This window comes from Bufo bufo, chromosome 7 (genome assembly GCF_905171765.1).
Source record: "Bufo bufo chromosome 7, aBufBuf1.1, whole genome shotgun sequence".
NCBI classification, from domain to species: Eukaryota; Metazoa; Chordata; class Amphibia; order Anura; family Bufonidae; genus Bufo; species Bufo bufo.
The window spans coordinates 109,755,362-109,769,200 of NC_053395.1; the positions used below are offsets into that span (position 1 = coordinate 109,755,362).

The window sequence follows — 13,839 nt, forward strand, 5'->3', positions numbered from 1 at the left end:
CGGTTTAATCCCTCTGCTAGAGCGTTCTTTGGCTAAATCCGGAGGCAATGTTCTGCGTAATTTTGTATAAAAGGTAGATTTTTTATTCTTTAGTCAACGTGTTTCAAGGGCGCACAGCCCTCTTCATCAGGACAATAAAAGCATATACTGAGTAATGTCAGAACATCGCTTTTTAAAAAGTATTTTGGCGCGCAGGCCAGTGGTTTTGTGGGCGGGGAGCTAGTATGTATGACGCTACTAGTGATGTCAGATAGAAACGCCCATGTCTGCCTGACTGACACCAGAGGTAAAGAGATGATTGTTGTATGTTAGCTGATTTCTATCCATATGGTTTGTGCATTTATAGAGATGTGTTTATATGTATTGGCCATCTTTATATGTCGAGATGTTGTTCTGGCCTACCTATCTTATCATTCACGATCTCATGCTGTATTTTTCTTGTGCTGCTGACAGCACGGTAAAGCAGGGGGGTCAGACCTGGGTAGCGCTGTAACCTACTGCAAGGAGCGGATTGAAGTCTGCAGATGGATCCAAAAGTGGATCGTATTATCATTAGTGCAGAAATCTGGCACTGACCAGCAGCGGGGGAGGTGTACTGCAGGTCGCAGCATTGGGTATGGATGTGATAATATTTTATTACTCAAATTTTTTAGCCCGAATGCACACGGCCGTGTTCCGCGCTGCCGGCGTCATTGGTTGCTATGACGCCGTGCGCTTCATGCAGCCACTGCTGTACAGTAATACACTTGTATAGTGTATTACTGTACAGCAGCGGCTGCATGAAGCGCACGGCGTCATAGCAACCAATGACGCCGTGAGCTCCTGCTGTCAGCAGGAATCCGGGCCGGGTTACCACGGACCGCTCTCGGCCGCGGAACACGGCCGTGTGCATTCGGCCTTAGGAAGAGATGTATCCTGTGGGTTGTTTCAGAATACCGGTTATTTTGGGCAGGGGTTTGCGATGGCTATTTTGGGCAGGGGTTGCACCATTGTCCCGTAGTAGGGCGCCGGCCTGCATCTTTTAGTGGGTACTAGGGTAGATGGTATCAGAGGGATCCAGAGGGGATGGTGTCATTACTAGCGTTCAGGTTTAATCACGACTGGCCATGGAACTGTATACTGCATGTGGTGTCGATGTGCTAGCGTTATTTTGTTGCTACTTTGCAAAAAAAGAAAAGGTATATCCTGTCGATCTGTTCCGACGTAGCAACATTAAAGTTACAGTATGTTTATATGTTTTGACGTTAAGTTGGGGTCACTATTGGTTATATTTTGATTGGGTGTAGGGGCTGTTTTTTTCTGTATGCTCGATTAGTATTGTTTTATGGGCTTGTTATTTTGGATGTATATTGTGCTTTGTATTAGTATAGTGAGATTTAATTTATAAGGAAAATAAATGGGAATTATAAAACCAGTGGGGTGATTAGGATATATCATTTTGGTTGGTGTATAGTGGTTGTGACGGAGAGGTATAAAAAATATTAATCATGATGATAAAAATAGAGAAAGGTAGTGGGCGCGTAGAGAATACTAAAAAAGTTATTTATTTTATAATTCCCATTTATTGTCCTTATAAATTAAATCTCACTATACTACAAACCGGATTCCAAAAAAGTTGGGACACTAAACAAATTGTGAATAAAAACTGAATGCAATGAGGTGGAGATGGCAAATGTCAATATTTTATTTGTATTAGAACGTAGATGACAGATCAAACGTTTAATCCGAGTAAATGTATCATTTTAAAGGAAAAATACGTTGATTCCAATTTTCACGGTGTCAACAAATCCCCAAAAAGTTGGGACAAGTAGCAATAAGAGGCTGGAAAAAGTAAATTTGAGCATAACGAAGAGCTGGAAGACCAATTAACACTAATTAGGTCGATTGGCAACATGATTGGGTATAAAAAGAGCTTCTCAGAGTGGCAGTGTCTCTCAGAAGCCAAGATGGGTAGAGGATCACCAATTCCCACAATGTTGCACAGAAAGATAGTGGAGCAATATCAGAAAGGGGTTACCCAGCGAAAAATTGCAAAGACTTTGCATCTATCATCATCAACTGTGAATAACATCATCCGATGATTCAGAGAATCTGGAACAATCTCTGTGAGTAAGGGTCAAGGCAGTAAAACCATACTGGATGCCCGTGATCTCCGGGCCCTTAAACGACACTGCACCACAAACAGGAATGCTACTGTAAAGGAAATCACAGAATGGGCTCAGGAATACTTCCAGAAACCATTGTCAGTGAACACAATACACCGTGCCATCCGCCGTTGCCAGCTGAAACTCTACAGTGCAAAGAAGAAGCCATTTCTAAGCAAGATCCACAAGCTCAGGCGTTTTCACTGGGCCAGGGATCATTTAAAATGGAGTGTGGCAAAATGAAAGACTGGTCTGTGGTCAGACGAGTCACAATTCGAAGTTCTTTTTGGAAATCTGGGACGCCATGTCATCCGGACCAAAGAGGACAAGGACAACCCAAGTTGTTATCAACGCTCAGTTCAGAAGCCTGCATCTCTGTTGGTATGGGGTTGCATGAGTGCGTGTGGCATGGGCAGCTTGCATGTCTGGAAAGGCACCATTAATGCAGAAAAATATATTCAGGTTCTAGAACAACATATGCTCCCATCCAGACGTCACCTCTTTCAGGGAAGACCCTGCATTTTTCAACAAGATAATGCCAGACCACATTCTGCATCAATCACAACATCATGGCTGCGTAGGAGAAGGATCCGGGTACTGAAATGGCCAGTCTGCAGTCCAGATCTTTCACCTATAGAGAACATTTGGCGCATCATAAAGAGGAAGGTGCAACAAAGAAGGCCCAAGACGATTGAACAGTTAGAGGCCTGTATTAGACAAGAATGGGAGAGCATTCCTATTTCTAAACTTGAGAAATTGGTCTCCTCGGTCCCCAGACGTCTGTTGAGTGTTGTAAGAAGAAGGGGAGATGCCACACAGTGGTGAAAATGGCCTTGTCCCAACTTTTTGGGGATTTGTTGACACCATGAAATTCTGATTCAACATATTTTTCCCTTAAAATGGTACATTTTTCTCAGTTTAAACTTTTGTTCCGTGATTTATGTTCTATTCTGAATAAAATATTAGAAGTTGGCACCTCCACATCATTGCATTCAGTTTTTATTCACGATTTGTATAGTGTCCCAACTTTTTTGGAATCCGGTTTGTAATACAAAGCACAATATACATCCAAAATAACAAGCCCATAAAACAATACTAATCGAGCATACAGAAAAAAACAGCCCCTACACCCAATCAAAATATAACCAATAGTGACCCCCAACTTAACGTCAAAACATATAAACATACTATAACTTTAATGTTGCTACGTCGGAACAGATCGACAGGATATACCTTTTCTTTTTTTGCAAAGTAGCAACAAAATAACGCTAGCACATCGACACCACATGCAGTATACAGTTCCATTGCCGGTCGTCATTAAACCTGAACGTTAGTAATGACACCATCCCCTCTGGATCCCTCTGATACCATCTACCCTAGTACCCACTAAAAGATGCAGGCCGGCGCCCTGCTACGGGACAATGGTGCAACCCCTGCCCAAAATAGCCATCGCAACCCCTGCCCAAAATAACCAGTATTCTGAAACAACCCACAGGATACATCTCTTCCTAAAAAATATGAGTAATAAAATATTATCACATCCATACCCAATGCTGCGACCTGCAGTACACTTCCTCCGCTGCCGGTCAGTGCCAGATTTATGCACTAATGATAATACGATCCACTTTTGGATCCATCTACAGACTTCAATCCGCTCCTTGCAGTAGGTTACAGCGCTACCCAGGTCTGACCCTCCTGCTTTACCGTGCTGTCAGCAGCACAAGAAAAATACAGCATGAGATCGTGAATGATAAGATAGGACGGCCGGGACAACATCTCGGTAGAGTTGAGCGAACACCTGGATGTTGGGGTTCGAGAAGTTCGGCCGAACTTCCCGTAAATGTTCGGGTTCGGAATCCGAACCCGAACCGAACTTCGTCCCGAACCCGAACCCCATTGAAGTCAATGGGGACCCGAACTTTTGGGCACTAAAAAGGCTGTAAAACAGCCCAGGAAAGAGCTAGAGGGCTGCAAAAGGCAGCAACATATAGGTAAATCCCCTGCAAACAAATGTGGATAGGGAAATGAATTAAAATTAAAATTAAAAAAATAGAAATGAACCAATATCAATTGGACAGAGGTCCCATAGCAGAGAATCTGGCTTCACGTCAGCAGAGAATCAGTCTCTTCATGCCATAGCAAAGAATCTGGCTTCATGTCAGCAGAGAATCAGTCTCTTCATGCCATAGCAGAGAATCTGGCTTCATGTCAGCGCAGAATCAGTCTTCATGTCATAGCAGAGAATCAGGCTTCACGTCACCCACCACTGGAACAGGCCACTGTCACACATTTAGGCCCCGGCACCCAGACAGAGGAGAGCGGTCCCGTAACAGAGAATCTGGCCTTATGTCAGCGCAGAATCTGTCTTCATGTCATAGCAGAGAATCAGGCTTCACGTCACCCACCACTGGAACAGGCCACTGTCACACATTTAGGCCCAGGCACCCAGGCAGAGGAGAGAGGTCCCGTAACAGAGAATCTGGCCTTATGTCAGCGCAGAATCTGTCTTCATGTCATAGCAGAGAATCAGGCTTCACGTCACCCACCACTGGAACAGGCCACTGTCACACATTTAGGCCCAGGCACCCAGGCAGAGGAGAGAGGTCCCGTAACAGAGAATCTGGCCTTATGTCAGCGCAGAATCTGTCTTCATGTCATAGCAGAGAATCAGGCTTCACGTCACCCACCACTGGAACAGGCCACTGTCACACATTTAAGCCCAGGCACCCAGGCAGAGGAGAGAGGTCCCGTAACAGAGAATCTGGCCTTATGTCAGCGCAGAATCTGTCTTCATGTCATAGCAGAGAATCAGGCTTCACGTCACCCACCACTGGAACAGGCCACTGTCACACATTTAGGCCCCGGCACCCAGACAGAGGAGAGCGGTCCCGTAACAGAGAATCTGGCCTTATGTCAGCGCAGAATCTGTCTTCATGTCATAGCAGAGAATCGGGCTTCACGTCACCCACCACTGGAACAGGCCACTGTCACACATTTAGGCCCAAGCACCCAGGCAGAGGAGAGAGGTCCCGTAACAGAGAATCTGGCCTTATGTCAGCGCAGAATCTGTATTCATGTCATAGCAGAGAATTAGGCTTCACGTCACCCACCACTGGAACAGGCCACTGTCACACATTTAGGCCCAGGCACCCAGGCAGAGGAGAGAGGTCCCGTAACAGAGAATCTGGCCTTATGTCAGCGCAGAATCTGTATTCATGTCATAGCAGAGAATCAGGCTTCACGTCACCCACCACTGGAACAGGCCACTGTCACACATTTAGGCCCAGGCACCCAGGCAGAGGAGAGAGGTCCCGTAACAGAGAATCTGGCCTTATGTCAGCGCAGAATCTGTATTCATGTCATAGCAGAGAATCAGGCTTCACGTCAGCCACCACTGGAACAGGCCACTGTCACACATTTAGGCCCAGGCAGAGGAGAGCGGTCCCGTAACAGAGAATCTGGCCTTATGTCAGCGCAGAATCTGTATTCATGTCATAGCAGAGAATCAGGCTTCACATCACCCACCACTGGAACAGGCCACTGTCCCACATTTAGGCCCCGGCACCCAGACAGAGGAGAGGTTCATTCAACTTTGGGTTGCCCCGCAATATAATGGTAAAATGAAATAAAAAATAGTATTGAATGAGGAAGTGCCCTGGAGTAGAATAATATATTGTTAAGGGGAGGTAGTTAATATCTAATCTGCACAAGGGATGGACAGGTCCTGTGGGATCCATGCCTGGTTCATTTTTATGAACGTCAGCTTGTCCACATTGGCTGTAGACAGGCGGCTGCGTTTGTCTGTAATGACGCCCCCTGCCGTGCTGAATACACGTTCAGACAAAACGCTGGCCGCCGGGCAGGCCAGCACCTCCAAGGCATAAAAGGCTAGCTCTGGCCACGTGGACAATTTGGAGACCCAGAAGTTGAATGGGGCCGAACCATCAGTCAGTACGTGGAGGGGTGTGCACAGGTACTGTTCCACCATGTTAGTGAAATGTTGCCTCCTGCTAATACGTTCCGTATCAGGTGGTGGTGCACTTAGCTGTGGCGTGTTGACAAAACTTTTCCACATCTCTGCCATGCTAACCCTGCCCTTAGAGGAGCTGGGTGTGACACAGCTGCGTTGGCGACCTCTTGCTCCTCCTCTGCCTTCGCCTTGGGCTTCCACTGGTTCCCCTGTGACATTTGGGAATGCTCTCAGTAGCGCGTCTACCAAAGTGCGCTTGTACTCGCGCATCTTCCTATCACGCTCCAGTGTAGGAAGTAAGGTGGGCACATTGTCTTTGTACCGGGGATCCAGCAGGGTGGCAACCCAGTAGTCCGCACACGTTAAAATGTGGGCAACTCTGCTGTCGTTGCGCAGGCACTGCAGCATGTAGTCGCTCATGTGTGCCAGGCTGCCCAGAGGTAAGGACAAGCTGTCCTCTGCGGGAGGCGTATCGTCATCGTCCTGTGTTTCCCCCCAGCCACGCACCAGTGATGGGCCCGAGCTGCTTTGAGTGCCACCCCGCTGTGAACATGCTTCATCCTCATCCTCCTCCACCTCCTCCTCGTCCTCCAGTAGTGGGCCCTGTCTGGCCACATTTGTACCTGGCCTCTGCTGTTGCAAAAAACCTCCCTCTGAGTCACTTCGAAGAGACTGGCCTGAAAGTGCTAAAAATGACCCCTCTTCCTCCTGGGCCACCTCCTCTTCCATCATCGCCCTAAGTGTTTTCTCAAGGAGACATAGAAGTGGTATTGTAACGCTGATAACGGCGTCATCGCCACTGGCCATGTTGGTGGAGTACTCGAAACAGCGCAACAGGGCACACAGGTCTCGCATGGAGGCCCAGTCATTGGTGGTGAAGTGGGTCTGATCCGCAGTGCGACTGACCCGTGCGTGCTGCAGCTGAAACTCCACTATGGCCTGCTGCTGCTCGCACAGTCTGTCCAGCATATGCAAGGTGGAGTTCCACCTGGTGGGCACGTCGCATATGAGGCGGTGAGCGGGAAGGCCGAAGTTACGCTGTAGCGCAGACAGGCGAGCAGCGGCAGGGTGTGAACGCCGGAAGCGCGAACAGACGGCCCGCACTTTATGCAGCAGCTCTGACATGTCGGGGTAGTTGCGAATGAACTTCTGCACCACCAAATTCAGCACATGCGCCAGGCAAGGGATGTGCGTCAAACCGGCTAGTCCCAGAGCTGCAACGAGATTTCGCCTATTATCGCACACCAACAGGCCGGGCTTGAGGCTCACCGGCAGCAACCACTCGTCGGTCTGTTGTTCTATACCCCGCCACAACTCCTGTGCGGTGTGGGGCCTGTCCCCCAAACATATGAGTTTCAGAATGGCCTGCTGACGTTTACCCTGTGCTGTGCTGAAGTTGGTGGTGAAGGTGTGTGGCTGACTGGATGAGCAGGTGGAAGAAGAGGAGGAGGAAGCTGAGTAGGAGGAGGAGGAGACAGGAGGCAAAGAATGTTGCCCTGCGATCCTTGGCGGCGGAAGGACGTGCGCCAAACAGCTCTCCGCCTGGGGCCCAGCCGCCACTACATTTACCCAGTGTGCAGTTAGGGAGATATAGCGTCCCTGGCCGTGCTTACTGGTCCAAGTATCTGTGGTTAGGTGGACCTTGCCACAGATGGCGTTGCGCAGTGCACACTTGATTTTATCGGACACTTGTTTGTGCAGGGAAGGCACGGCTCTCTTGGAGAAGTAGTGGCGGCTGGGAACAACATACTGTGGGACAGCAAGTGACATGAGCTGTTTGAAGCTGTGTGTGTCCACCAGCCTAAATGACAGCATTTCATAGGCCAGTAGTTTAGAAATGCTGGCATTCAGGGCCAGGGATCGAGGGTGGCTAGGTGAGAATTTATGCTTTCTCTCAAATGTTTGTGAGATGGAGAGCTGAACACTGCCGTGTGACATGGTTGAGATGCTTGGTGACGCAGGTGGTGGTGTTGGTGGTACATCCCATGTTTGCTGGGCGGCAGGTGCCAACGTTCCTCCAGAGGCGGAGGAAGAGGCCGAGGCGGCGGCAGCAGCAGCAGAAGAGGCCGAGGCGGCGGCAGCAGCAGAAGAGGCCGAGGCGGCAGCAGCAGAAGAGGTAGCAGGGGGAGCCTGAGTGACTTCCTTGTTTTTAAGGTGTTTACTCCACTGCAGTTCATGCTTTGCATGCAGGTGCCTGGTCATGCAGGTTGTGCTAAGGTTCAGAACGTTAATGCCTCGCTTCAGGCTCTGATGGCACAGCGTGCAAACCACTCGGGTCTTGTCGTCAGCACATTGTTTGAAGAAGTGCCATGCCAGGGAACTCCTTGAAGCTGCCTTTGGGGTGCTCGGTCCCAGATGGCGGCGGTCAGTAGCAGGTAGAGTCTCTTGGCGGCGGTGTTCTGATTTTGCCCACTGCTCCCTCTTTTGCTACGCTGTTGGCTCGGTCTCACCACTGCCTCTTCCTCCGAACTCTGAAAGTCAGTGGCACGACCTTCATTCCATGTGGGGTCTAGGACCTCATCGTCCCCTGCATCGTCTTCCACCCAGTCTTGATCCCTGACCTCCTGTTCAGTCTGCACACTGCAGAAAGAAGCAGCAGTTGGCACCTGTGTTTCGTCATCATCAGAGACGTGCTGAGGTGGTATTCCCATGTCCTCATCAGGAAAAATAAGTGGTTGTGCGTTAGTGCATTCTATCTCTTCCACCCCTGGGGAAGGGCTAGGTGGATGCCCTTGGGAAACCCTGGCAGCAGAGTCTTCAAACAGCATAAGAGACTGCTGCATAACTTGAGGCTCAGACAGTTTCCCTGATATGCATGGGGGTGATGTGACAGACCGATGGGCTTGGTTTTCATGCGCCATCTGTGCGCTTTCTGCAGAAGACTGGGTGGGAGATAATGTGAACGTGCTGGATCCACTGTCGGCCACCCAATTGACTAATGCCTTTACCTGCTCAGGCCTTACCATCCTTAGAACGGCATTGGGCCCCACCAAATATCGCTGTAAATTCTGCTGGCTACTGGGACCTGAGGTAGTTGGTTCACTAGGACGTGTGGCTGTGGCAGAACGGCCACGTCCTCTCCCAGCACCAGAGGGTCCACTAACACCACCACGACCATGTCCACGTCCTCGTCCCTTATTAGATGTTTTCCTCATTGTTCCCGTTCACCACAATTTTGAGAATGGCAAATTTGGGAATGCTTTTTCAACCCAGAACAAAAAGTCTGCTTTTACGGTCACTACAAATAACTTGACCAGCTAAAACTGTGCAGATTTGGTTGAATAGAGATGGGAGACCTGTTTTTTTTTGCGCTGTGTGACAGTTATAGGTTTAATCACAGAATGACACTTCTATCAGCACGCTAGCGTGTGTCTTAGGTTTTTCTGAATGACACTATCAATACCTTCAATGTAAGACTTTCTTTTTGGGATAGATTTCAAGTAGGCCTCAAATACCACAAACTAGTTATTTTCAGAATGGCAAATTTGGGAATGCTTTTTCAACCCAGAACAAAAAGTCTGCTTTTACGGTCACTACAAATAACTTGACCAGCTAAAACTGTGCAGATTTGGTTGAATAGAAATGTCAGGTCTATTTTTTAGGCGCTGGGTGACAGGCTCAACTTGCCCCTGATGTAATATATGGCCAAAAAATAACCACACTGTTGATGGTTAAATGCACTTGGGTGACACAGGCTCAGCCTGCACCAGATGTAGTATATGGCCAAAAAATAAATCAGACTGTTGATGGTTAAATGCACTTGGGTGACACAGGCTCAGCCTGCACCAGATGTAGTATATGGCCAAAAAATAATCAGACTGTTGATGGTTAAATGCACTTGGGTGACACAGGCTCAGCCTGCAGCTGATGTAGGATATAGCACAAAATAACCACACTATCGATGGTTAAATACACTTGGTGATAGCTCGTGCTGGCGCACCACAAGTCACAAAATGGCCGCCGATCACCCCAGAAAAAAAGTGATCTAAAAACGCTCTGGGCAGCCTCAAAAAAGTGAGCAAGTCAATAATAGCACTTCAATGATCCACAGCTGCAGATCGATCACAGAATGAAGTCTTTTGGAGGAGTTAATCTGCCTAATCTCGCCCTAACGTCGCAGCTGCAACCTCTCCCTATACTGATCATAGCAGAGTGACGTGCGGCGCTACGTGACTCCAGCTTAAATAGAGGCTGGGTCACATGGTGCACTGGCCAATCACAGCCATGCCAATAGTAGGCATGGCTGTAATGGCCTCTTGGGCCAAGTAGTATGACGCTTGTTGATTGGCTGCTTTGCAGCCTTTCAAAAAGCGCCAAGAAAGTGCCGAACACCGAACCCGGACTTTTACGAAAATGTTCGGGTTCGGGTCCGTGTCACGGACACCCCAAAATTCGGTACGAACCCGAACTATACAGTTCGGGTTCGCTCATCCCTACATCTCGGCAAATTTTTTTATTTTTTTATTAAGGGTTTGTTAGGGATATGCACAGTGGGCTCTAGCACGTCATAAGACACCAAGATTTCTGCATGTTAGCAACTACGCCTCAACCACGACATTAGGCAGTGTTACGGCTATCTCATCTACAGCCTTGTTTAAGTCCTGTCACGACTACAGGTAATCTTACGTCTGTCACGTCTACAGACATATTAAGTCCTGTCATGACTACAGGTAATCATACGTGTATCTTATCCTCAGACACGTTTAAGTCCAGGCACTGCTAATTGTAGTAATATGTCAATCACGTGCACAGTTCAGGTGGAGTTCTAGCAGCTACAAGCAGTAATTGTTACGTCTGTCACGGCTACAGCCTCAGGTCTCACAACTAGAGACAGTATTTTGTGTTTCTCACGTTAATCACGTAAGTCCTGTCACATTTCTGGCAGCACGCGGTCATGCGGTTCTCTGGGTGTCACGTTCTGGTTTATGGTTGGTATTTCTCCATGTACAAGGGCAGTTCGGGTGACCTCTGCACTTTCTCACTCACAGGAGGCGTTCTCGGTGTGTGTGTGGGCTGCACGAGCAAGCATGTTATGTCCATGGTGTTAATCATGTCATATTTTTATTTGGAAACATGTCTCAAGAGTCCCTCGTAGGTGATACCTCATCGTCTCACTGGAGTGTCATGTCGCTTTCAGAAGGAGATGTAAGGCCGTCGTTAAGATCTTGGACGGTACCCAAGTTGACAGCAGAACTTACCAGAAGAGGAATTCTATTCCCAGCCTCGGCTAGGAAGGCGGAACTGTTTCGCTTGCTGCCATCGGAGGGGGAGGATTTAGGCCAGGTGGGGGTACCCACGGATACCATTCAGACCTCCCTCACCCAATGGCATGCAGCCATCAATTCCCTGGCAACATACGGCAGGACATAATTGAAGGCAGAGATGTAAATATCGCTTCACTGCTGATAGCGGCACATGAGGCACCTGATAATAGAACCATAGTTTGCGGTGAAGGATCAGTCATTTTGAAATCTAAAGACTCAAGGTTAAATAGGAAGCTTAGTATAGCCGAATTTGTTTTAGCCTTCAGTTTAAACAGAGATGTCATTTGTACCATTAGCCCGCAGCGCAGGGAAGAACTGGATTTTTACTTGTATAAGGTGGTGGACCTGGCCTATAAATATGGCGGCACCGCCTTCTATGACTATAACCGTTCCTTCTCAGCAAAGGCAGCGGCGGCACTGGTCCAGTTTCAGCACACGGTAGATTGGTCCAACATAGACACAGAATTATTTTGTAGACACTTTGCGGGCATTAAATCCCTGGCATGTACCAGGTGTAACTCGTATTCCCACACGACAGATTGGTGTTCGTTTACGAGTCATCCCGCCCAGGTGCCAGCTAGTAACACCCCCGGCCCATCAGTCAGCAAAGCAGTTCAGGGGTTCGACAAATTGGGATGGCCTATCAAGTATCTGGGTAGATCCCAAATTTGCAATAACTTTAACTATTCTGCATGTCATTATAGTCAGTGTCGCTTATTGCATTTATGCGCTTTTTGTTTTAGAGCACATCCCCGCGTGGCTTGTACGCAAAAAAAATCAGGACGCAGCATGACTAGGCGTGGTGAATGTTGATTTGTTTAGTGTATTGCTGAAAACTCATCCTGATTCTGATTGGGTCCAATTCTTGGTCAATGGTTTGACCAAGGGTTTTCATACAGGTCTGGTGGCGCTTCCACAGTCCACCTATGAGTGTAAGAATTTGCAGTCAGCTTCCAGAGACCCCGTGGCCATATCACAGCTCATTCAGGCTGAATTGGACAAGGGGTATCTGATTGGTCCATTAAAGCATTCCCCCTTTGAATGTTGGAGGGTCAACCCTGTCAGGGTGGTCTCAGGGAAATTCAATAATAAAAAGAGATTCATTTATGATTCGTCATCCCACACATTCTTTACCCATTCCCAGCCTTAATTCCTTAATCCCGTCTGAGGAATTTGCCATGAAATACGCTTCAGTTGATGAAGCCATTCAGTTGATTATGACGTTAGGTAGAGGGACCTGGTTATCTAAAGCGGACATTACAGTTGCTTTTAAATTACTCCCGATTTAACCTGAATTGGCATGGCCTGAAGTGGTTAGGTCAATATTAGTTTGCAAACAAATTGACGTTCGAATCAAAATCCAGCCCTTGGATTTTCAATCAATTCACCCGGGCATTACATTGAATTTTACAGGATTTATTTTGTGTTAATCACGTTATCCATTACATGGATAACTTTTTGTTGATCGAACCCCCGACACAAGCACCTCAGGATCTGCAGGTATTACAGTCAGTATTTTCAGACCTTAAAAGTTCCGATAGCCCCACACAAGGTATAGGGTCCCAATACGTCAATCACGTTCTTGGGAATATGTCTGGACGCAGTTAAGATGGAAGCTAGTCTCCCTCAAGATAAACTACTGAGGGTTAAAGAAGTGGTGCACAGACTAGCTCAAGTCAGGGTTACCACCAGAACAGACCTCCAGTCCCTTCTAGGCATGCTTAACTTCACCATGCATATTATACCCCAAGGCAGGTCGTTTATATCCAGACTGTTGAATTTGCTCCCTCACACTCGAGGTCAGGATAGTCCAGTGCATTTAGACCAAGAAGCTATGGCCGATCTGCTTATGTGGGATAAGTTCTTGGCTCATTGGAATGGTGTCTCATTGTTTATTCCGGCAGTATCTAATGATTCCCTGGGGGTCCATACGGATGCTTCATCCACCGTGGGTTTTGCAGCTATCTGTGGCACCCACTGGTTTTCTGATCTGTGGCCACCGGAGATTATTCAGTTGCCGGGTTTCTCCAGTTGTTCCCCCTTGTTTGAGATCTACCCCTTAGCAGGCGCGGCCCACGTTTGGGGTTCACTGTGGGAAAATCAGACGGTTCTTTTTCTCACGGATAACGAGGCATTAGAAGAAATTCTTGGAAAAGGTAGATCAGACTCCAGGCAGATTATGTATTTTGTCAGGAGGCTGGTCTGGCTGTTCCTACGACACAATTTTCACATCAGGTGTGAACATATTAGGGGGCAAAATAATGTGGCGGCAGATGCATTGTCTAGGCGTAACTTGTCACTCTTTTTCCAGGTTTGCCCACAGGCGGACCGGATACCGTCGCCCGCCCCCCGACCGGTTAGTATTGGATTAGTAACTCACCTCGCTACCGCCAGGTCTCTCATGTCCAAAGCCCTGTCCAGTAATACTCTGAAGACTTACAGGATGGCCTGGAGGTTATTC

At 48.0% G+C, this 13,839-nt stretch overlaps 1 protein-coding gene across 1 annotated transcript in view; it reads left to right on the forward strand.

Annotated features, from left to right (window-relative positions):
• The first annotated feature begins 559 nt into the window (after positions 1-559).
• LOC121009054 (asparagine synthetase domain-containing protein 1-like) overlaps positions 560-13,839 on the forward strand; it is a 205,873-nt gene continuing 192,593 nt past the window's right edge. Inside the window, exon 1 of the mRNA XM_040441980.1 lies at positions 560-571. The gene's annotated coding sequence lies outside the window, so the exon portion shown is untranslated. The remainder of the gene's footprint in view (positions 572-13,839) is intronic.